The sequence below is a fragment of the Erinaceus europaeus genome, chromosome 13 (genome assembly GCF_950295315.1).
Source record: "Erinaceus europaeus chromosome 13, mEriEur2.1, whole genome shotgun sequence".
NCBI lineage: Eukaryota > Metazoa > Chordata > Mammalia > Eulipotyphla > Erinaceidae > Erinaceus > Erinaceus europaeus.
This window is the reverse complement of record NC_080174.1, coordinates 100,544,164-100,568,801: the sequence shown is the minus strand read 5'-3', so window position 1 is coordinate 100,568,801 and position 24,638 is coordinate 100,544,164.

Genomic DNA, 24,638 nt, shown 5'->3' with positions numbered 1-24,638 from the left:
TAAAAGACTCAATTACATTTACAATCAAAACCAAAAAATAAAATACCTTGGGATGGTCTCACAAAGGAGGTTAAAAAAATAAACCACACAAACACATAAAGGAAAACTATTGGGCACTGTTAAAAGAAATAGAGAAAGACACACAAGAATTAAAGAACATTCCTTGACCCTGTATTGGAAGAATAAACAATATTAAATGGTCTTTCTACCAAAAGTAATCTACAATTACAATGCAACCCCTATCAAGACTCAGTGGCATATTTCAAGAAAATTGAACAAATTGTCTAAAAGTTTTGTATGTAATCATATTTTTGAATGCACAGTAATATTCCATGCAATATATATAAATCCTATAACTCCATACAGGCATGTATCCAAAGTACACTCAAACACTAATGTGAAGGGACATAGACACTTTTATGTTCATAGCTGCATTATTCACAATAGTCAAAGAGTGGAAGCAGCCTAAATGCACATCATCAGAAGACTGGCTAAAGAAGTTAGGGGATATATATTCAATGGAATAATACTCGGCAATCAAAAAGATGATATTGTGTCTGTCAGGACAAAATGGATAGAACTGGAGATGATTTTGTTTATAGATATAAATAAAGGCATTAAAGACAACTCTAAGATGGTTTCACTCATGTGGAATATAGATAACTGAAACATATCAACTTGAAAAAACAAAACAGAATCAAGCAAAGTGTAAAACTCTAGTGAGAACTCTAGTGGTCATCTTTGGGTAGTGGAGTGGTTGGGATTCAGGACTCGTGGTGGGTGTCAGATGGCACTATACAGTGGAATTTTACAATCTAATCATAAAATTTAAAAACACAGGGAGTTGGGTGGTAGCGCAGCGGGTTAAGTGTAGGTGGCGCTAAGCACAAGGACCAGCAGAAGGAACCCGGTTCGAGCCCCCAGCTCTCCACTTGCAGGGGAGTCACTTCACAGGCAGTGAAGCAGGTCTGCAGGTGTCTGTCTTTCTCTCCCTCTCTCTGTCTTCCCCTCCTCTCTCCATTTCTCTCCGTCCTATCCAACAACGATATCAACAACAACAACAAAACAACAAGGGCAACAAAATTAATTAATTAATTTAAAAAATTTTTAAAAATCAAAAGAACCTTGCCATGCATGTGGTCCACATTCAAGTTCTAGTACCATAGTGAGGGACCACAAAACCAGAGCAAGTTTCAGAGAGTGGTCTTTCTTTCTTTCTTTCTTTCTTTCTTTCTCTCTCTTTATTCCTTGCTTCCTTTCTCCCTCTCTCCCTCTCTGTACCTCTCTCTTCCCTTTCTCTCTATTGTTATTGCTATTGTCAATATTGGTAAAGTCAGAGAAATATCCAGAGAAGAGGGGAAGACAGAGATCGAAGAGAAAGAAAGACACCTGTAGACCTAATTCACCACCTGTCAAGCGAACCCCCTGCAGGTGAGGAACAAGGTGCTGGAACCTGGAGCCTTATGCCAGTCCTTGCGCTTCGTCCCTTGTGCGCTTAACCTGCTGCACCACCACCCAGGTCCCTCATTCTTCCTTTCTTTCATCTTTATTTGTTGGATAGGAATAGCCAGAAATTGAAAGGGGGAGATACAGAGGGAGAGAGACAGAGAGACACCTGCAGCCCTGCTTCACCACTGATGAAGCTTCTCCCCCACCCCTGCAGATGGGACCTGGTGGTGATCCTGGGTCCTTGCACATTGTAACATATGTGCCACCATCTGGCCCCAGCAGTGGTGTTTCAGTCTATCACTATATGAATGGGCAACATCAGCCAGAGTGAGGAGACATGCTAGAAGCCTGAGGTCCTCCCCACCCTGCCAAACAAAAGGAGAGGAAGAGGAAACAAAAACTCTTGGAGCAGCAAAACTTCCTGAGATGGGGACGAGGAATGTTCCCATTCAAACAAGGAGGTGCAGGAAGTTGTGGGAGTTGAGCTGATGAAAAGGACTTTTGAAGAGGTCAGGCAACAGCACCAAGGCCTCCACCAGGAGGAAACAGTGCACAGCAGGAACATGTAAGGAGACTGAGCAGTCAATCTTCAAGGCCTATTTTATCAGAACAAAGCACAAGGAAAACTCAGAAACTTCAAAGATGGTGTCCCAAAGAAGAAGCTGTTGAATTAAACCCTTGAAGATCACCTGAAACTTAAATTAAAAAAAAAAAAAAACAGAGTACTGAGTCTATTCTGCAACACAGCCTGTAGTGAACATGGACATCCACATTAAAAGAGGTCTGAACAGCAGAAGCAGCAACAGGCGGGTGGAAAAACTTGCCAGCCAGGGAAGAGACCAGGGGTTGCTACGTGGATGTCTAGGAGACAAGCAAGAGGACAGAGTTTAACTGAATTTGGAGTTGTTCCTACATGTGATTTGAAAGGGTCACCTGCCCCCTAGTTAATCCACACTTGGGTACATTAAGCATGAGTATGACAGACACTCTTCCAAGACTTCATGGAAAGTCTCCATACAGGTCCAGAGGTAAGTATGGTGGTCACATGAATCTTCACTGAGACTGGCCGCCCAGCTGGTGAGTGAGTCAACCCTGGGGGCTTTTTGGAAGTTATTTATTGTTCCTCATTATCACTGTCCTTCGCCCTTGGTTTTAATCAAGTATCAAGGAAACTAGATTCATTAACACTAGAATGTGTACAATGAGAGGAAAGGCTATGTAACTAAAGAGACTACTAATCACATTCTAGAAACAATTTTCTTTTTCATTTTCTACTGCAATTCACGTCTAGAGCATCCCCCAACAGCACTGTTGTTTTATCTGATGTCTGCACACTGCCTTCTATATAGTGTCTACAAAGATATGTGGGCTGACTTGTTACTGTTTACCTGTTTGCTTTAGATTTAAAGATTCTTTTAACTTCTTTATCTCAACATCATTTTTTTTTAGTTTTGTTGTTGTTATTGTTTGTTTTTTTCATCACCAGGGTTATTGCTGGGGATTGGTGCCTGCACAAGGAATCCATAATACTTTATATATTAATTTGCTTTTGTTGCTTAAGATGGCATCTTTAATCTATTTCCAAACTTAAAAATTATGCTACTACATTATTTTGATAATTGAATACAAAATTCTACCATTTTCAGATTTTCTTTTTCCACCAGGGTTATCATTTGGGGCTTGGTGCTTCCACAATGAATCCACTGACCCTAGTGACCATTCATTTTTCCTTCCCTTTTTTTTTTGGTTTTTGTTTCCTTCATATTTGACAGGACAGAAAGAAACTGGCAGGGGTTGGGGAGAAAGAAGGAGAGACACAGAGACATGCCTGCATCCTGGCTTCACTGCTCATGAAGCTTCTTCCCTGCAGATGGAGGCCAAGGGCTTGAACCTAGGTCCTTGCACATGTCAATATGTGCACTCAATAGGGAGTGCCACTGCCTGCCCACAGACTATTCAATTTTTGAAAGGTTTTTATTAGTGGCTTAATATTGATTTACAAAATTACGAGACAACAGAAGTACAATTCCATTCTTTCTCTGCCCCTTCACTGGGAACTGATGTGGTTCTCCCAAGGTTAAAGATATGAGTTGACTTATTCCTTCTGTAAATAGTCATCTTTAAGTCACCTTACCATAACATTTCTCCTCCCTCTGGGAGTATGGACCAGAATTCCTTTTGGGGTGCAGAAGGTAAGAATTCTGCCTTCTGGCAATCAGGCTGTAGCGCAGTGGGTTAAGGGCAGGTGGCGCAAAGCACAAGGACCGGCATAAGGGTCCCGGTTCGAACCCCGGCTCCCAACCTGCAGGGGAGTCGCTTCACAGGCGGTGAAGCAGGTCTGCAAGTGTCTATCTTTCTCTCCTCCTCTCTGTCTTCCCCTGATCTCTCCATTTCTCTCTGTCCTATCCAACAACGACAACAACAATAATAACTACAACAATAAAACAACAAGGGCAACAAAAGGGAATAAATAAATGAAATAAATTAAAAAAAAGAATTCTGCCTTCCGTAACTGCTTCTCCTCTTAACATGGGAGTTGGCATGTTTATCCATACACCCATCCCATTTGTGACTTTCCTTTGTGGCACACAGTTTTTTTTAAAAAGATATATATATATATATAATTTATTATCTTTATTTATTGGACAGAGACATCCGGACATTGAGAGGAAAGGGAAGTTAGAGAGGAAGAGAGACAGAGAGACAGAGACACACCTGCAGCACTGCTTTACCTTTTGCAAAGCTTTCCCCCTGCAGCTGGGGGTTAGGGACCTCAACCTGGGTCCTTCAGCATTGTAAAATGTGTGCTCAAACAGGTGTGCTACCACCCAGCCCCAGATACACTTATTTCTAACACACACACACACACACAAACACACACACACACACACACACACACACACCAGACCTGGGAATTTTATGCATCTATGTTCTGTGCTCTGCTTATGAGTTATCTTCCTGGAACTTAACAATTTTTCTTTCAGCTTTTATCTATTGAGTAATGAGAAATTATAGGAGAGCGAGAACCAGACATCACTCTTGTACATGTGCTGCCAGGGATTGAACTTAGGACCTCATGCTTGAGAAACCAATGCCTTATCCACTGCACCACCTCCCAGTCCACAGAACTTAACATTTTTTAAACCAGTTTCTTATTCGTCTATTTTTCTCTGAAGTACCAGGATTTGTGTATTGAATTTTGGAGCAAAGGCCCAGTGATTTCCTTGGGACAAGTTTTTTAACGTATATTCTTATTCAAAGAGTCTATGTATTTTCTTTTTTTTTTTACAACTCTTTATTAATAAGTTACTTCTTTGTTTAAAAGGGCCAGAAAAATCAATATGGAAAGAGATATTGAGAGATAACAGGAGATATAGAGTTAGAGATAGATAGATAGATAGATAGATAGATAGATAGATAGATAGATAGAGATCTCCTGCCCTGCTTTACCACTTGTAAAGCTTTTTCCTACAGGTGGAGACTGGAGTCCTGGCCAGGGGTCCTTGCACATGTCATGTCTGTGCTCAATCAGGGGTGCCTCTGTCCGGCTCCCAAGCCCATGTGATTTTTTAGTTTAACAATCATTTGAGAACATTTTCTCCTGAAAGTGTGCATCAATTTGCAACCAACTCAGCAATGCTGGTAAGAATGTCACTTCCCCAGCCTCACTGACACTGAATAGAATCACTGATTTAAAAAACTAACCAAACTGTGAGTCAAACAGTATTAAGTTGTAATTTTGTATAAGGGACAGGCCAGAGCACCATTCACTCCAGGACAGGACATGCTGCGGTGGGTAGGAAGCTAAGTCATCAAGCACATGCTGTGCTGTGCTCCTACTCATTTGTGAACCTTCAGGTCCTACCAGTATGGTACACATCTGACTGACTGATCCAATGAGCCTTAGAATACAGGTGGCTTTACACTACAGAGAAAATATTAATAAGCCTATGAATACCTATTTGGCACATACCAGTCACCAGAGTATTGATGTACCTTTCTAAGTCAGAATATACAGAAAGTCTAAGAGGTGAGTGCAATCAACTTCAGTGTCAGCAAGAGCAGCTCTGCCAATTACATGAACACAATCTGTAATTAGCTAGTGGTCACATTTCTTCAGTGTCTGATTAGTTAAAAACATATCTCTAGCTGCAAATTCAACTGTAAATTGGAATGATAGTGATAATAGCTGTATCACAAGATTAAAGTCAGGACCACCTTACTGATTGGACAGTGGCAATCATAACAAAAACCATACTTTAATTTTAGTTAAAGACGAAAGGCCAGGCCAGGTGGTGGTTCACCAGGTTAATCACACATAGTTCAAAGTGCAAGGACCTGCGCTAGGATCCCAGTTCAAGCCACTGGCTCCCCTCCTGCAGAGGGGTTGCTTCACAAGCAGCAAAGCAGGTCTGCAGGTATCTATCTTTCTCTCATACTCTCTATCTCCCCCTCCTCTCTCAATTTCTCTCTGCCCTGCCTAAGAAAATAGAAAAAAATGCCCACAGTAGCAGTAGATTCATGGTGCAGGCACTGAGCCCCAGAAACAACAATGGAGGAAAAAAAAGAGTAAGAGCAAAATGAAATACAAGTGCAAATAGTATATAAATACAATTATTATTGATCTCCAGGGATGAGTTTTAAATTGAAAATTCATTTTAAATTCAGACATTTTATATTTTTAAATTGAGCACTCATTATAAAAAATACCATGTAAGCATACCCATATCCTTGCAAGGAAGACCTTAAAACTAGAAAATAGGGGGCTAGGCAGTAGCAGTGCAGTGGGTTAAGCGCACATGGCATGAAACACAAGGACCTGCATAAGGATAAAAAAAAGTTCGAGCCCCTGGCTCCCCACCTCTAGGGGAGTCGCTTCACAGGCAGTGAAGCAGGTCTGTAGGTGTCATACTTTCTCTCCCCCTCTCTGTCTTCCCCTTCTCTCTCGACTTCTCTGTCCTGTCCAGCAGCAACAACAACAGCAATGGCAACAATAAAAATAACAACAACAACAGCATCAACAAAGGCAGCAAAAATGTGGGGAATGGTCTTCAGAAGCAGTGGATTCGCAATGCACGTACCGAGCGCCAGCAATAACCCGATATATATATATATATATAATATATATATATTATATATATATTATATATTATATATATTATATATATATATATAATCTCCAGGGTTATTGAAATACACAACTTTAGGATGAAATAGACAACTTTAGGATGCAGGAAAGATGAAAGATTTGGAGCAATCCAAAGATGTCCTTGTGGGTGGTGAAAGAAATCTTGTTGTGTAAGCTCTCTAGAAAGAGTGTATCTCATTCATACGGGCACAAGGAAGCCTGTCAAAACCAGACTCACAGTAACACCTGAGGCAGCATTCCTTTATTAATTATCTGAGTGCTGAAGACAAGGCAGTTCAAGTCAGAAAGCAGCAGATACAGAGATTCAGGTTTCCTAAATAACCTGTAGGTGAAATCACTGGGGCTCATGGGGGGGGTATAAGAGCTGAGTTCTATGGACTGCAAAGACTAGAGACAAACAAAACAGTGAAATAACCTCAGAGGTCAAACTCATGCAGTTGAATGAGAAGATAACTGTATCTGTACTGTTGGATTTAAAATGTCTTCTCTCTGAAAGAAAGGCAAGGATACTAAGCATTGATTTTTTTTTTAATTGTCTAACACTGCCCTCCAGCGGCAGCTCCTCTCTTAGCACTGGGGAGAAAAAAGTCTTAAACTGAACAACCTTACTCTTGGCCAATAGCCAAACAGCCAACAACCCCAAATTCCACAATTATTATGGTTTTCCGTAAGGTATATCTTATAGGTCTATGGATTTTTTTTGCATATGTGTATGTAACCTATAAGGCATAAGATAACCCAATCCAATAGCCCCAAATTCCACAATTATTTAGGTTTTTCTTACCATGGAAAATTTACATACATATTTGTGTGTGTGTGTGTGTGTTTATGTGTGTGTGTGTGTGTGTGTAAAAGTCATCTTATTAAAACATGTCATCCATTTCACAAATAAGGATGGATTTTTTTAGAACAAAACTTTAGGTCACAAAGGGTTAGAGCATTGGCAAACTGAAAGCTACCAATGCATCAGCAGCCCCTGGTCTACTTACTGTGTCTTTGGTGCACATGCTTGATCTCAGCAAGACCTACTGACATCTATGGGGCCCCAGGGGGAAAACTAGCAGATGTGTTCTACTAATGAAAGCTAACAGCTGCTGAATCAGGCAGAATATCCCCAACAAGGAGAGTGGACCGGCAAGAGGATCCCCAGGGAGTAACTGACCATCAATGGAAGCCTAGAAGGATAGCAGTTGAAATTCATTGACTCCTGACCCAGAAAACTCTGGAGACTTTCAAGTTTTTCTGGCTGTTTTCTTCTCTTAGTGAATTTGCCCAATAAAGAAATCTCCAGACTGTACACAGTTTAAACAGATATTTAGACAATTACAAGGTTTGGAGAGACATATCTACACCACTGACCACTATATTTACAACATCTGTTTATAATCTTTAAAGACTATTTGATGAATGTTTGTGTGTGTGTACAAGTACCTAACTTACCTATAACCTTAGCCAGATAGATCAAAACCGATTGGCCCTGACAGTATCTAAGATTCTGTTATTATCAGACAGCCTTAAACAGAAGAAAGCATAGTGAGGTCAAGTATGTTAGAGTAAATTCCAATCACTGGGATTTCAAAGAAAAACAAGCTCAGCTAAATCAACACTACCTGAGCCACCAGGCCACTACACACTGCTGCTGACTTGTTACCATGGATTCTCTCCACAGACACCAAGTCTGAGATGTCAACCTCCCATCTCCTCTTATGGTGAGATCTTTCCTCACACATGAGACCACCTAGTTCCATTTCCACAGCACGTTTTCGAACAAAGTTACAGAGTAGACATAGGCTGGGGCCTAGGATGCTGGGCACAGGTGTACATGTCCCCCTAAGTAAGGGGCAATTACATGCCTCAGACAAGAGTCCTTCATAGTCCTTCCCGATTAGACTCACAAGCCTGGAATTCTAGTGGAAGGGCCTAAGAAGGCCTTGCACGTACTTGAGGGTTCTTATTCATTAAATGTTTTGTCCTGCTTCCCATCTTTCTGACTTTCAGTCACCAAGTTCCAGGTGCTACTGTATTACCCTCCTGACTTTCCTGGGCAGACAACCTCACCAACATGACCCAGAATACAGCTCTCCAAAACCCTGCCCCACCAGGGAAAGATAAATACAGACTAGGGGTATGGATCAACCTGCCAATATCTATGTCCAGTGGAGAAGCAATTACAGATGCCAGAACTCCCATCTTCTGCGCCCCATAATGATCTTTGGTCCAGACTCCCAGAGGGATTTATGGGAGCAGAAGTGAACCAGAGGGCTCTGTACCACTATTCCACCAGGATCCAAACTTTTTGTCACCAGGAAGCTTGTTTTTATAGCATCAATGAAAGGGAAGTGAATTTGGAAAACACCAAAGGAAGCTTTGCACAGTTTTACTTATCTGAGAGAGAAGGGGGGGAAAGACTCCTGGAAGTAGTAATAGATGCCAGGGGGTGAACTAGAAAGGGGGTAAATGCAGGACCACTATAAAAATTGGGGACAGGGATATATATATATATATATATATATATATATATATATATATATACACACACACATACAGATAGATTAGTTATAGAATCAGCCTATATTGGCGATCTTGGGAGAACTTTTCTCTCAGATAAGTGAAACTTTGCATAGTTTCCTCTGGTGTTTTGCACATTAGCTTCCCTCTCATTGAAGCTATAAAAACAAGATTCATGGTGACAAACACTCCCAACATCACCCAGGTGAAATGGAGGAGGCAGGACACTGAATTCTCGTGGTGAGAACTGTGTGGAACTGTACCCCTATTACCTTACAGTTTTGTGAATGAATATTAACTCTCTAATAAAAAATTAAAAATAAATTTTAAAAGTAAGTACGAAAGATGAGAACTGTCTGGTAGTTAGTATGTTGAAGTGTTATAAAATGAGGTAAAAGCTAGAATAGAGGTAAGAAAGACCCTTCAGGAACAGCAAGATGGCCGAGCCAGTCAGTTGCCTGCTTTGCCCTGTGCATCACCTGGGCTCAGGTCTGGGTCTCACCACACTGTAGAAGATGGCAGTGCTGAGAGCTTCCCCCTCGCTCTGTCCTTATCTGAGAGAGAGAGAAAAAAAAAACAGCCTTGGAGGAGTGAAGCCCTAGCCATGATAAACATAGAGATATTATGGAAGAAAGAGAGAGAGAGAAAGAAAGAAAGAAAGAGTGGTACTTCCTTGAGAACCTTTGTATCCACAGGCTAAAAACCTAGTTGGTGGAAGCAACAATTTCCTACACAGAGTTCATCCTAATATTTAGTTGTATTGATACCTCTTCAATATAACACATTTAATTGTCATATGAAGTCTGATTTTATAAAATTTTAAATGCATTTATTTCTTCCTTTTTGCCGCATGGGTTTTCTATGGGGGTTGCTGTCTGTGTGATACATTTAATGCTCCCAGCGGCCAGCTTTCCTTTCATTGTTTTTTACTCATTATCTTTTTATGACAGAGACAGAGAGAAATAGGCTGAGAGAGTGTGAGATAGAAGGTACAGGGAAGGAGAAACAGAACTCTCACTGCAGGCCTGAGAGTGAGGCCGCTTCCACTGGGAAGGACACAAGGGACGAGGCCTGCCTGCTGCCAGCCTGCTGTGTGTGTCTGTGTGTCTGTCTGTGTGTGTCTCACACCTGGGCAGTCACCCACCACAGTGCACAAATTGCCCTTGATTTGTGCAAACAGAGGAATCCGTGCAAAGACCAGGCCCCAGTTGGTGGCTCAGCTGGAAGGGTGCACGTGTTACCACCACAGTGCAGCTCCCTTCAAGTCCCGGGTCCATACTTGTTTGTGTGTGTGTGTGTGTGTGTGTGTGTGTGTGAGAGAGAGAGAGAGAGAGAGAGAGAGAGAGAAGGCTTTATGAGCTGATGAACAGTTCTGAAGTGTCTCATATTTCATGAGTTGAGTGAGGAAAGCACTGTTCAAACATCACATCATATTTTCTTTCAAATAGCTTATGAGATACTAAGGAAAAGGTAAGAAAGAAAGAGGAGTCTGAGGAACCCCTCAGACTGGTCAAGCACTCAGATCATGCAGCATGGCAGTGAGAACAGGCTTCTCCCCATCTCTTCCCCACACAAGCAGACACAGACACAAACACAAACACACCTGTCTGGGGCTCAGCACCCTGATTGTTCTGACCAGTGACTCTCTCTCTGATGTTAATCTGTATGTTTCTTGTCTGTGATCAGATGGAGTACATCTTACCAGGGCTGTTTAAGACAAGAAGTGATGGAGGGGTGGAGCAGAGTGGGGCGCACATGACTCAGAGCACTAGTTACAAGCTGCTGGGTTCAAGACACTGGTCCCCCTGAAGAGGAAGAGCTTCACAAGCAGTTGAAGCAGTGCAGCAGGTGTCTCTCCTTCTCCTTCTCTATCTCTCCATCTGCTCATTCACTCTCACTTTCTCTGTCCCTGTCCAGTGAACTATAATAAAATGATTATTAAAAAGAAAATGAAAAAGAGTGGACGCCACCTAGATTCCCATCATGAGATGACTTGACTGAATAAGGACTCATGGGATAGATGTTCCATGAAATACTACTCTGCAATCAAAAAAGACAAAATGGATGGAACTGAAGTGATCATACTTACCAAAATAAGTGAAGATATGAAACACAACCACCAGATGGTTTCACTCATATGTGGAATCTGGAGATTTGATTTACAAACTTGTCAAGAAAAATTCAAACAAAACAGAAGCAAGCAAACTGTGAGACTTGTGAGAACTCTGGTGGTTGTCTTTGGGAGAGAGAGGATACAGTACTCTGGTGGTGCGGAACTGTGCACTGTGATCACAATCTTGTAACAAAATTAATAGCAAATTAAAAAGAAAATGAAAGACCTAATAATAAAAAACAGAAAAATATAGCAAAAAGCTAAGGCATCTATCTATTCTAAGCTACATCAAGTCCTCTAGTGGTTACTCGGATGTGTATCTTTATACTAGAGTTGAAGGACATCATAGAATATGTACAACTTGAACCTGAACTGGAATTGGCATATAGCACCAAAGTAAAAGACTGGGGTGGGTGGAAGGGAGAATACAGGTTTAAAAAAGGGTAACAGAGGACCTAGTGGGGGTTGTATTGTTATATGGAATAGTGGGAAATGTTATGCATGTACAAAATATTATATTTACTATCCAATGTAAAACATTAATTCACCATTAAAGATATTTCAAAAAAATAAATAAAACTAAAAAAGAAGAGTAACTACAACTCATTTTCTATTGGATTGTTTATTTTAAAAATGAGTTTATGGAGATAACATTTCCTTTTTGTATACACACACACACACACACACACACACACACATTCTAATCATGTACCCAGAAGTTCGAGTCCGGATCTCACACAAAAAAGACCAGAATCGCATGCAATAGTAAGATCCTTTATTAGGAAGCTTAAGCCTAGGCCAACACCCTTCCAAGCAAGGGGAGAGTCTGCGACCCCAATACTATCTCGTCTCACCTTTTCAGAGTTATCACAAGGTGGGCACAGCTGGAAATATTCATATGCGAAACAACTGGCTTCACGTCAAAAGCTGCTTTCAATATTCGGGGCCCCTATCCAACTCCACAACTACTTATGCTCCTGGAAATAGTGTGTCTGTGACAGCACCCATGTGAATATCTTGCTGTGATATTTACTGTTTAGAATTATATAATGATATAACTACTGTGTGAAATGGGGCAAGGCTTGTGACATTTCTATTATTTCTAGTAAAAGCCTGAAAGTCTACAGTCATCTCAAAAGAAAACTATTTTAATAATGAAGAGTGGTGGTGTAACATGCTTCAGGGAGTCAGTCATGCTGTCAGCTGGTCAATTATGACACTGACCTTTGACCGATGACATCACAGCCCAGGGGCCTTGGCTACAGTGGAATCTTCAGTCTTGAAGACTGAGCTGACAGTGCAAGCAGTTCTGTGTCCAGCTCTCTCTTTAGTGTCAAGGAGTGAAGAATAGAGGATGTCTGAGTCTACCAGAAAGTCTTCGTGGCTTTCAGGGTGTCTGGGCTGTCTGTCCTGCTTCAGGTAGAGTCTGTTCACATGCCCTGTGTGACCGGCAGAGCAGGAGGAGGGCAGTCCCAGGATGTGCTCTGTGTGATGCCCACTGACAGAATCCTCAGCTTCAGCCCTGGTCTCATGAACAGTTACTTGTGCTCATGAGATTCCCTCCTGCTGATGCCAGATAGCAGACTTGACCTGTTAGGATCAGAGTCCTGTGGGCTCACTCAGGGCACAGCCAGGAATACCTTAGTACTTCCTTGAGTTGAGAAACATTTGGATGTTTGATTTATTATTTGCTGATTGTGGGATTCCTGCCCCCCTCAACCCCAAAGTGAAGACTGACTTAAAGATTAGAGTCAGTTTTCAATAATCCTGTTATCTAAGTGTGTATGCTAATGTGAGACCACAATGGAATGACCTCTTCACACTCTTGGAGACCATGCAATCTGACCTCTATAGGTCCCACATGTATCTGTTTAAAATTATTTTTATGACAGAGGAAGAGAGACAGAGAAGACAAGAGAAAAGAAGCAAAGAGGAAAGAAAAGGGGGAGATAAATGGGTAGAGAGATCAGCAGAGTAACAGAAGCAAAAACTGCAGATGATACTTGGGGTTGATGATTTTCCCACAACACTCTAGACACTGTGCTGCCTTTAGGCCTTGGCCCTGAGCTGGGTCTTTGAAACATTTCTCATCCTATCACTTTTATTTTTTATTCTTATATTGGGGGCCAGTGTTAATTCACTACAGTGCGGATTGTTGACACAGGTAAGATTTCTCATCTCCCCAAGAGCGGGATCTGCAGAACACTTTCACCCCTCACTCAGCTCCTTCCCCAGCACCAAGCACCAGGACACCAACCCTCACTCCCCCTCACTCCCTCTTAGTGTCTCCTTTCTCCCAGGTCCAGTGACTCCGCTGTTTCTTTGTCCCCTGCCACTAACGTGACAGTCCCTGTGTCCAGGACTTCAAGCTGCCCTCCATCTCCACTGGCCCTCAGTGACCTCAACTCTCACAGGAGCTCTGTGTAGCTCAGGACTCCTGAGTGGGGGTGCTGAGTCCTTCTAGGGGACTAAGACTCCTCTGTAATGCTGTGAGTGCTGGCATCAGCATGAGCCCCTGTGTCCAGAATGCTGGCTGACAGGCTGCCCTGTGGGTCTGCTGCATTGCAGGACTTCTGTGGAGGAGAGTGGCCCGCAACAGGAGAGTGTCCCACTGATGCCTTGTGGCCGCATCCTGCTCTTTGGCCCTGCCAAATTCCAGAAGGGGCGGAAGTGGCAGAAAAGACAAATGATCTTATATTCCAACGTGCTGCTCATCTCCAACATGAAGTGCGTACCTGCTCCCCCTGCTCCTTACCCCACAGCTGCTGCTTCTCTGCTGCCCTGAGGACAGAAGAGGTGGCTTTTCTGCAAGGTTTCTGTCCAGCACTGGGAAGGCAGCAGAGGGGAAGCAGGGAGACTGGGCAGGGCCCCGAGTTCTGGGGAAGGGCAGCCAGGGTGGAGAAGCTGAAGGAGGGATGCAGAGTCAGAGGCCAGCGGGGACCCAGCCTGGAGGACCCACCACTGGCCTGCTCTTCCAACTGGGCACAAGGGAGACAGGACAAGCCACAGCCAGACATGCTTCCCAGGACTCACAGACACTCACACTGAATTTCTGCAAAGTGTTTCTATTCACAGCCTGCACCTGGTGACGGGGACCTGGGAATGAGGGAATGAGTAATTCATTAACTGAATTTATTTTGTGTGACACGAGGCAATGAATTCAGTCAGTCGTCAACACTGTTGAGCAAAGTCCTCTTCAAATTTCTTTTGAAAGTACCTGAGAGACAAGAGAAGGATATGGGGAATGGAACAGAGAGGAGAGACACCCAGTGACAGCTCCCACTATGCAGTTCCCTTTGCTTGTGCACAAGGTCCTTTTCATGGCACATGAGCCTCTACCTGGCTTTATGATGGGCACAGCATTTAGGCAGCTTTTTACATTTGGCCAGACTTTAAGTGAAATATTATAAATAAAACACTAATAAAGCAAGTTTGAAATAACAACTTTTTATCTTTTAAACTAATATTATTGTAGGTTTATGGTTTAGTACAGTTCTTGACACAAAGGTAATCTTGACATTACACCTTGACAGGTATCTGCAAAACACTCTCTTCACTGACTTAGGTCCTTTCCCATCATGCTCCAGGACTCCACAATCACCCCCTGTCCCCCACCCCCAACCTAGCCCTCTCCCTGCCCTCCCTCCCTAGAGTCCTTTCCTTTGGCTCAATACACCAAACCAGTCCACGTTCTGTTACGTGTTTCTCCTTTCTGTTGTTGAACCTTATGTTCTGCCTACAAGTGAGATCATCTCTACTCATCCTTCCCCTTTTGGCTTATCTCACATGATTCCTTTACATTTCTAGGCTGCACTCATTTCAGGACCAGTCTTCCTCCAGTGCAGAGTATGTTGAGTCAACCTCCCTTCAGAGAGTGGGGCAGTCCATACCATTGCTGTTCCACATTGAGGGCAAGGTCCTGTAGAGGCCCACAAGAGGTTTATGGTGTTGCTCCTGATGGAGATGACCAGTGACAGTGCAGACAGGTCTCTGTCAGAGATCTAGGCCCATCGTGTCTATGTGGGAATCCCAGGATTCCCTGACTTGGGCCCCAAATGATGGGGTGGCCTGGTGGTGACCAAGAGAGCCATCACTGAAGTCTGCTGGTCTCTTGCCCTTATTCAGCTTTTGTTGTCCTTACTTTGTCTGACAAGTTTAGCCTTAGTGTGATCAAGGATGTGAAATAGGAAGTGGGTGAAGAGGTATCTAGGTCTAAGTATAAACTATTTGATTAAATACTTTATGGTGTCTTTATTTTTTGTTCTACTTGCTTGCTGCACTTATTGACTCATTGTAAACATGTGCACCCTTTCTTTGAGGTAAATATTTTCCCTCTAACTTATGGAAAGGTATGCAAAGCCCTTAGAACATGAGACTGGGTGGCTGGCTGGTGGCACACCTGGTTCAGTGTGCATACTTATTACCATGCCCAAGGTTCTAGGTTCAATCCCCACTCCTCATCTGCAGGGGAAGCTTCATAAGCAGTTAGCAGGGCAGCAGATTCATTCCTCTCTTCAACTCAGTCTCCCACCCTCTCAATTTCTCTCGGTCCTCTCAAAAACAAACACACAGAAACAGGGGAATGATCAGTAACAACAGTGGATTCATCAGGCAGCCACTGTGATAACCCCAGTGGCAATTAAAACAAAGTGACATGGAAAATACATCTTAACTCTTTCAGTCTCATAGAAAATATATTTAACTGAACTTATAATGCATGATTTATTTCATTAGTATCCTCAAGCACTTTCAGGGTGACAATAATTACCTAATAAGTTAATTACAATTTTCATACAATTAATAAGGGAAATATGATCATGGATCATTATGATTAACAAAGAAGACACTACATGGAAAGATGCTAAATGAGTGCAAGGTTCTCTTAGCAAGCTCATAAATATAGGAGGGATATCTAATTGTTCTACAATGTTCAGGAAAATGGCTGTTTTTCTCCCACTGGTAAGGAGTGTTCAGGGACATCCTGGGCCGGGCTCCAGTCAGCACACAGCACACAGGCCCCAGCCCTCCCTCTGCTGTGCTCTCAAGGCTCAGCTCAGTGGGCAAGGAGCCACAGAAACACACCCACCATCTCCCCAGGAGAAACCCAGCTGCTCCCAGAATGCTGGAGATGCAAGCTAACTGCACTGTGCTCTGTTCCCTCTCCAGGTTCAAGGGTCACTTCAGAATCAAGTATTGGGTGCCCCTGCTGGACATTTGGGTGGCACCCAACATGAAGAAACCCAAGAAAGTCTCAAGAATCCTCCCATCGCTGGTCTTCGGCTGGGCTGACCGCAGCTTCGTTGTCTCTTTTAAGTAAGACTGCAGCCCGGCCCTCTCACCTCATGACTCTCAAGGGGGAGCACAGCTCCATCTGGGGGTCTATTAGCCAAACGTGTGCTGACCCCCTCAAAAACATCTGTGTGCTGTCAACTGTCCCCAATGGATCAGATTCAGGCAAACACATACAACTGATAAGCCCTCTGAAGGTGGCGACCAGGGGCTTGAACCCATGTCCTTGTGCATGGTAACATGTGCAGTTAACCACCAGTATAACTGCCCAAGCCCCAACACAATTTATCCTCCATCTAGAATTTTTTCTTTCCAACCCAGCAAGCTGTCTGTCAAAGAGCAGGGCCCTCACCACCCAGTAACAGGACAGGCCTCCAGACTCACACAGTCCCACCAATAACCACCACGTCGATGTTTACACTGGCCAGCAATCACAATATGTTTGTGTGAATTTTATGCATTCTAACTTTCTTTCTCCTCTTGGATTTCAGATCAGCTGAGAGGATGGAGCAATGGTATAAGGAGCTTTGTAGGTATGTCATTAGTTCACATATTTCAAATGATTTCTTAAGAATATTCTGTTTATTTTATCAATGAGAAAGGAGGAGAGAGAGAGAAAGAACCAGGTATCAGTCTGGTACATGTGCTTCTAGGGATTGAACTCAGGACCTCATGCTTGAGATTCCAATACTTTATCCAGGCCATGGTACTTCAAATCTTCAAGTTCTCAGAATGCAGAGTCCTAGCAGTCAGTGCTTCTCCCTCTTGTCTGCCTTCTCTCCATGCTGTGATGGGAGCTAACATCACCCCGGACCATGTATTAAACTGCCATGTCTTAAGGGCAGGTTTCTCTGTGGGGTGGTTGGCAAAGCAAATGCATCTGCCAGCCCTATAGGCCAGTGAGGTTCTGGCCTGGACTCCAGGCAGGAAAGCTGTGAGGACGGGATCTGCAGCCCTGGTCTCAGTGACCTGACAACATAGCTTTTTTTTCTTTTTCTGGTATCTGTCCATTCTCCAAAAATACATTTGCATACTGTTTCTCTCATTAGATCTTGCATATATCTTTAAAAAGTTGATATCTTGAAAAAGTAGCGGAAAATACTGAAGTAATCAGCCAAAACATAAGTTGATTAGAAAACAAGCTAACAGCTATTCTTCTGTTTTGGGTCACTGTGGACTTGATTAGCAACATTTACAGTGAGAACATGGACTATGTGGACGCCATGCTGGAGTATGCGGAGGACGACATCAGTGTAAGTGTTTCTAAGACTAGAACGTACATGTCCATTCCAAGCTCCTGCCTTGGACAGAAATAGATCTAGAGATGAGGTAAGAATCCAGAATGTACCAGACAGGAAAGTGTATTTCCTGCAGACACAGAAAAGGATGCTGGGACTATATGCAACAATAATTAATTTGACTTAAACATGGAGAGAACATGGCACCTGAAATGTCACGATCTTTTTCCAGAAGGCTTCTTCTGTCAATCCTTGATGTCTCTTGTACTGAACTGTTTTCAAGAGACAGCTTTTCTATTCGCATGGATTTTTTGCATATACAGAGTGTTCTGTGTCGTTTCCAGTAGATTATTTACCCTTGGACAGGGTGATACTTTTAAGTGAAGAGAAAATAATGACCCCAGTTTTCTTTATTCAACTGGAAAAAAGCAAGAAAGGGTGTGGGGGAAGACAGTGGTGCACCTGGCAGAGTGCACATGTCACCATGCAAGAGGACCTGGGTTCAAGTCCCTGGGTCCTACTTGCAGCAGGGGAGCTTCCTGAGTGGTGAAGCAGTACTGCAGGTGTCTGTCTAGTCCTCTGCCCCTTTCTCCCCCTTGTTTCCTCTCTATAAAATAAAATGAAAAAAGAAGACGACGATGGCAGCCAGGAGCAGTGGAGTCATGATGCAGCCACCAAGCCCTGGTGGCAATATAGTTCTTTGTGTATCATTTGATTTCTAGAATTGCAGTGCTGTATCCAAGATATTTATAATGAAGAACAAAGATATTTTTTTAGTCTCCAAGGTTATAGCTGGGACTAAGTACCAGCACTAAAAATCTACTGCTCCTGGAATCCGTATTTTTTTCCTCCATTTTACTGGATAGGACAGACAGAAATTGAGAGTGGGGAGGAGAGAGACAACCGCAGACCTTCTTTGTTGCTAGTGAAGCAATCCACCTACAACTAGGGAGTCAGTGCCTTGAACCCGAATCCTTGCGCTGGTCCTTGTGTTTAATATTACATGTGCTGAACCAGGTGTGCCACTGCCTGGCCCTCCAAAAACATTCTCTTGCCTACATTTTCACTAGTGACTGAATAATAGTTAATAAGCTCACATAAATATAGGGGTAGATTTCCATGCTCACCCCACTCCAAAGCTCTGTGTCTCCCATAACAAATAACTCCATAGTTCTCACAAACATTGAGATAATTTGACACTTCCATTTGGGGGAGGGGGACTGAACGTGACTAAGCTTAGTGAAGTGAAAAGGTGAAAGCTAGTAGGTGGCTTCACACATTTATGGAATACAGAGAAATGAGTCATGTGAACTTGAGCATAGAAACTTTGAGTATCTGTCTCAAATGTGTCGATTGACTTCTCTCACTGTGTTAGGATCCTTAGTCATTATGAGCTCAGGTAATTCTTCTTCCCTGTTTTCTGTATTGTTCTCATGAGATCTGCTTACAGATATATTAGACCCTTTGATAATGCTTGCAGGTTCCTTGGGCACTGTATGCTCTTTGTTCAATTCTCTATCGCCTTTATGGTGGAATGATTTAATGATCTATTATAAAACCAATTCCTCCTCCACTCTTGTCTCCACTAGCAACTTAGTGTGTCAAGAATATGCCTTCCACACACCTTTTTGAGTTCACAGATTATAATGTGTAAGGACCTGGGTACCAGCCCTCTTCCCCACCTGCAGGGAAAAAGCTTTGTGATTGGTGAAGCAGAGCTGCAGTTCTCTCTCTCTCTTTTCCCCCCTCTCTCCCCTACCCTCTTTTACCCCATACCTGTTTCTGGATGTCTCTAATAAATAAATTAAATTAAATTAAATTAAATAAAGTATATGCCTTTCCAGCTGGACGGTTAACACAGCGGGTTGAACACACAAGTCCTCATCTACAGTGACCCAGAGGGGAGACATCACAAGCCTGGAAGCAGTCATGCAGGTGTCTCTCTCTGTCTCTTCTCCCTCTCTGTCACCCTCCTCTCTCAATTTCTCTCTGTCCTATCAAATAAAATAGAAAGGAAAAAATGGCCACTGGCAGTGGTGCCTGCCAAAGCTCCAGTAATAATGCTGGTGGGACTAAATAAGGACTGAATATATGTGATATTTTTTAAGCTACTAAATGATTGGTTTTAAATTACTTCAATTTCTTTTTTTTTTTTTATTTAAATTTTTAATTTAAGAAAGGATTAGTGAACAAAGGCATAAGGTAGGAGGGGTACAACTCCACACAATTCCCACCACCCAATCCCCATAACCCACCCTCTCCCATGATAGCCTTCCCATTCTCTAGCCCTCTGGGAGCATGGACCCAGGGTCGTTGAGGGTTGCAGAAGGTAGAAGGTCTGGCTTCTGTAATTGCTTCCCTGCTGAACATGGGTGTTGACTGGTCGGTCCATACTCCCAGTCTGCCTCTCTCTTTCCCTAGTCAGGTGTGTCTCTGGGGAAGCTGAGCTCCAGGACACATTGGTGGGGTCCTCAATCCAGGGAAGCCTAGCCAGCATCCTGGTGGCATCTGGAACCTGGTGATTGAAAAGAGAGTTAACATACAAAGCCAATCAATTTGTTGAGCAAACATGGATCCCAAGATTGGAATAGTGGAGAGGAAGTGTTGGGGAGGTACTCACTGCAAACTCTAGTGTAATCCTGCTTTCAGGTATATATTTTGCAGTAGTTTATGGATACGTGTGCACATACGCTCTCTCTCACAGAAACTGGTGTATGTCTAGGTTATGGGACTTTGTTAGAAAGTGAACTACCTGAGATGAAATTAGAGTGTACTATAAAAGGAAAGGTCTCACCCAAGTAATGAAGCTGAAGGGTTGTCATTCCACACGTGAAGTCTCTGGATACACTCTGAGGTGAAGCATGTTGAGATGGCAATCGTTGCGTTGGTTAGGCTGTGATCGGCGGATGCAATATTATTTGGTATGGATTGGGAGAAGCATACGGGAAAGTGAGCCCTATCCAAGGGTGCCAGGACTGGGGGAAGTAGGGGCTCTATAGTGAAGATGTGAGGTTCCTGCTGTCTTAGGGTTCAAAAAGACAATCAATAGTTAATATTACCCACACATTATTTGTTAATTGGGTTAACTTTGAAAAGTCCCTTTGTTATGGTTTGCTGTACAGTACCCAGTATCTTGTATATAGCTGTGCTATTGGAAGCTTCTAATCTACTTGGTCTAGGCTTTTGAGAGAGTCCGCATATCAAATACGTAGCCTATCTATTAAAAAGATTCAGTTTGTCTTTTGAGAACTTTTGAGACATACAATTGATTTCCCCCTCTCATATTAATTAACTACTGATTTATATGTCTACATTTTGCTAGGAGTGTACATAAACACCATTCCCATCACCAAAGGACCGTGACCCATCCCTCCCGCCCATTCCCACCCCCCACTGGCCCAGGAAGCTACATGTCTACCCCTCACCACTGGGTTTTTACTTTGGTGCCCTACTTACAATTTGATCAGGTCCTGCTTTTAGTTTCCCTTTCAAATCTTCTAAGTCAGCTTCTGTTGATGAGTGGGATCATCCCATACTCATCTTTAACTTTCTGACTTAGTCCACTTAACATAATTCCTTCTAGCTCTGTCCAAGATGGGTCAGAGAAGGTGAGTTCATTGTTCTTGATAGCTGCATAGTATTCCATTGTGTATATATACCACAGCTTTCTCAGCCATTCATCTGTTGTTGGGCACCTGGGTTGCTTCCAGGTTTTAGCTATTATGAATTGTGCTGCTATGAACATAGGAGTACACACCTCTTTTTGGTTGGGTGTTATGGAGTCCTTGGGGTATAACCCCAGGAGAGGAATTATTGGGTCATATGGAAGGTCCATGTCTAGCCTTCTGAGGGTTTTCCAGACTGCTCTCCACAGAGGCTGTACCAATTTACATTCCCACCAGCAATGTAAAAGGGTTCCTCTGTCCCCACATCCTCTCCAGCATTTGTTGCTGCTGTCCTTTTTGATGTATGCCATTCTTACAGGAGTGAGGTGGTATCTTAGTGTTGTCTTAATTTGCATTTCTCTGACAATCAGTGACCTAGAGCAGTTTTTCATATGTTTGTTAGCCTTTTGGATCTCCTCTGTGGTGAGTGTTTTGTTCATTTCCTCTGCCCATTTTTGGATGGGGTCATTTGCTTTTTTGCGGCTAAGTTTGCTGAGCTCTTTATATATTTTGGTGATTAGTTTCTTGTCTGATGTCTGGCATGTGAAGATCTTCTCCCATTCTGTGAGGGGTCTCTCTGTTTGTTTAATAGTTTCTTTGGATGTGCAGAAGCTTTTCAATTTGATGTAGTCCCATTGGTTTGTTTCTGCTTTGGTCTTCCTTGCAATTGGGTTTGATTCATCAAAGATATCCTTGAGGTGTAGATGGGAAAGTGTTTTACCAATGTTTTCCTCTAAGTATTTGATTGTTTCTGGTCTGACATCTAGGTCTTTGATCCATTTGGAGTTGATTTTTGTTTCTGGTGAGATAAAGTGGTTCAATTTCATTCTTCTGCATGTTTCAACCCAGTTTTCCCAGCACCATTTATTGAAGAGAGCCTCCTTCTTCCATTTAATCCTTTGGGCCCCCTTATCAAAGATTAGATGCCCATAGGTGTTGGGATTTACTTCTGGGCTTTCAATTCTGTTCCACTGGTCTGTGTGCCTATTTTTGTTCCAGTACCATGCTGTTTTGATGATGATGGCCTTATAATATAGTTTAAGGTCTGGGAGTGTGATGCCTCCATTTCTGTTTCTTTTCCTCAAGATGGTTTTGGCAATTCTAGGTGTTTTCAGGTTCCAGATAAATGATTGTAGTGTTTGTTCTATTCTCTTAAAGAAGCTTGGTGGAACTTTGATGGGTATTGCATTAAATTTGTATATGGCTCTGGGGAGAATGTTCATTTTGATGATATTTATTCTTCCAATCCATGAGCATGGGATATCTTTCCATTTCTTGGTATCAGTTTCTATCTCCTTGAGTAGCGACTCATAGTTTTCAGCATACAAGTCTTTCACTTCTTTGGTCAACTTTATTCCTAGGTATTTGATTGATTTTGCTGAAACAGTGAATGGGAGTGATTTCTGGATGTCTTCTTCTTCAGATTTAGTGTTTGCATAAAGAAATGCCACTGATTTTTGTACATTGATTTTGTAGCCTGATACCTTGCTATATTGCCTAACAACTTCCAGTAATTTTCTACTGGATTCTTTAGGTCTTTCTATGTATACTATCATATCATCTGCAAATAGTGAGAGCTTGACTTCTTCCCTTCCAATCTGTATCCCTTTGATTTCTTTCTCTTGCCTGATTGCTATGGCAAGAACTTCCAATACTATGTTGAAGAGTAACGGTGACAGTGGGCAGCCCTGTCTAGTCCCTGATCTGAGGGGGAATGCTTTCAGCTTCTCTCCATTGAGTATGATGTTGGCTGTAGGTTTGCTATATATAGACTCCACTATCTTGAGGAATTTCCCATCTATTCCCATTTTTGTAGAGTTTTGAGCATGAATGGGTGTTGGATTTTGTCAAAGGCTTTCTCTGCATCTATTGAGATAATCATGTGGTTTTTGGCTTTGCTTTTATTGATGTGATGAATGACATTGATTGATTTACGGATGTTGAACCAGCCTTGCATTCCTGGGATGAATCCCACTTGGTCATGATGAACAATCTTTTTGATGTGTTGCTGTATCCGGTTGGCCAAGATCTTGTTTAATATTTTGGCATCTATGTTCATCAGAGATATTGGTCTGTAGTTTTCCTTTTTTGTTCTGTCCCTATCAGCTTTTGGTATCAGGGTGATGTTGGCTTCATAAAAGGTGGAAGGGAGTATTCCTGTTTCTTCAATCTTATGGAATAGCTTAAGAAGTATGGGTATTAACTGTTTCCTGAAAGTTTTGTAGAATTCGTTTGTGAAGCCATCTGGTCCAGGACTTTTGTTGTTGGGGAGATTCTTAATAACGGTTTCAATTTCTTTGTCTGTGATTGGTGCATTTAGATTTTGTAGTTCTTCTTGGTTCAGTTTTGGAAGTGCATAGGTTTCTAGGAATTGTTCCATTTCTTCCAGATTCTCTAGCTTGGTGGCATATAGTTCTTTATAGAAGTTTCGCAGAATTCTCTGGATTTCTGTGGTGTCAGTTGTGATATCTCCTGTATCGTTGACAATTCTATTAATTTGAGTCTTCTCTCTTTTTTGTTTGGTGAGTCTGGATAGGGGTTTGTCAATTTTGTTTAATCTTTCAAAGAACCAACATTTGGCTTCATTGATCTTTTGTATGGTTCTTTTATTTTCGATGTTGTTTATTTCTGCTCTAACTTTAGTGATTTCTGTCCTTCTGGTTGCTTTAGGGTTCCTTTGTTCCTCTTCCTCTAAGTCCTTGAGGTGTGTAGTAAGTTCGTTCATTTGGGCTTCTTCTTGGTGTTTAATATGTGATTGTATAGCTATAAGTTTCCCTCTCAGTACTGCTTTAGCTGTGTCCCAAATATTTTGATAGGTTGTGTCTTCATTTTCATTAGTTTCCAGGAACATTTGAATTTCCTGTTTGAGTGAGTGTCTGACCCAGTGGTTCTTAAGGAGCATGTTGTTTAGTTTCCAAATTCTATGTCTTTTAATAATTTTCCGTTTGTTGTTAAAAGTTAGTTTTACTCCACTGTGGTCTGAGAAGATACTTGGGATGATTTCAATGCTCTTGAATTTATTGATGCTGTCTTTGTGGCCTAGCATGTGGTCTATCCTTGAGTATGTGTTGTGTGGATTTGAAAAGAAGGTGTATTCCAGTTTTTTGGGGTGGAGGAGTCTGAAAATGTCCAAGAGGTCTAGTCTGTCAGTCTCTTCATTCAATTCTCTTATATCTTTATTGGTTCTCTTCTTTGTTGATCTGTCTAAGTGTGAGAGTGGGGTATTG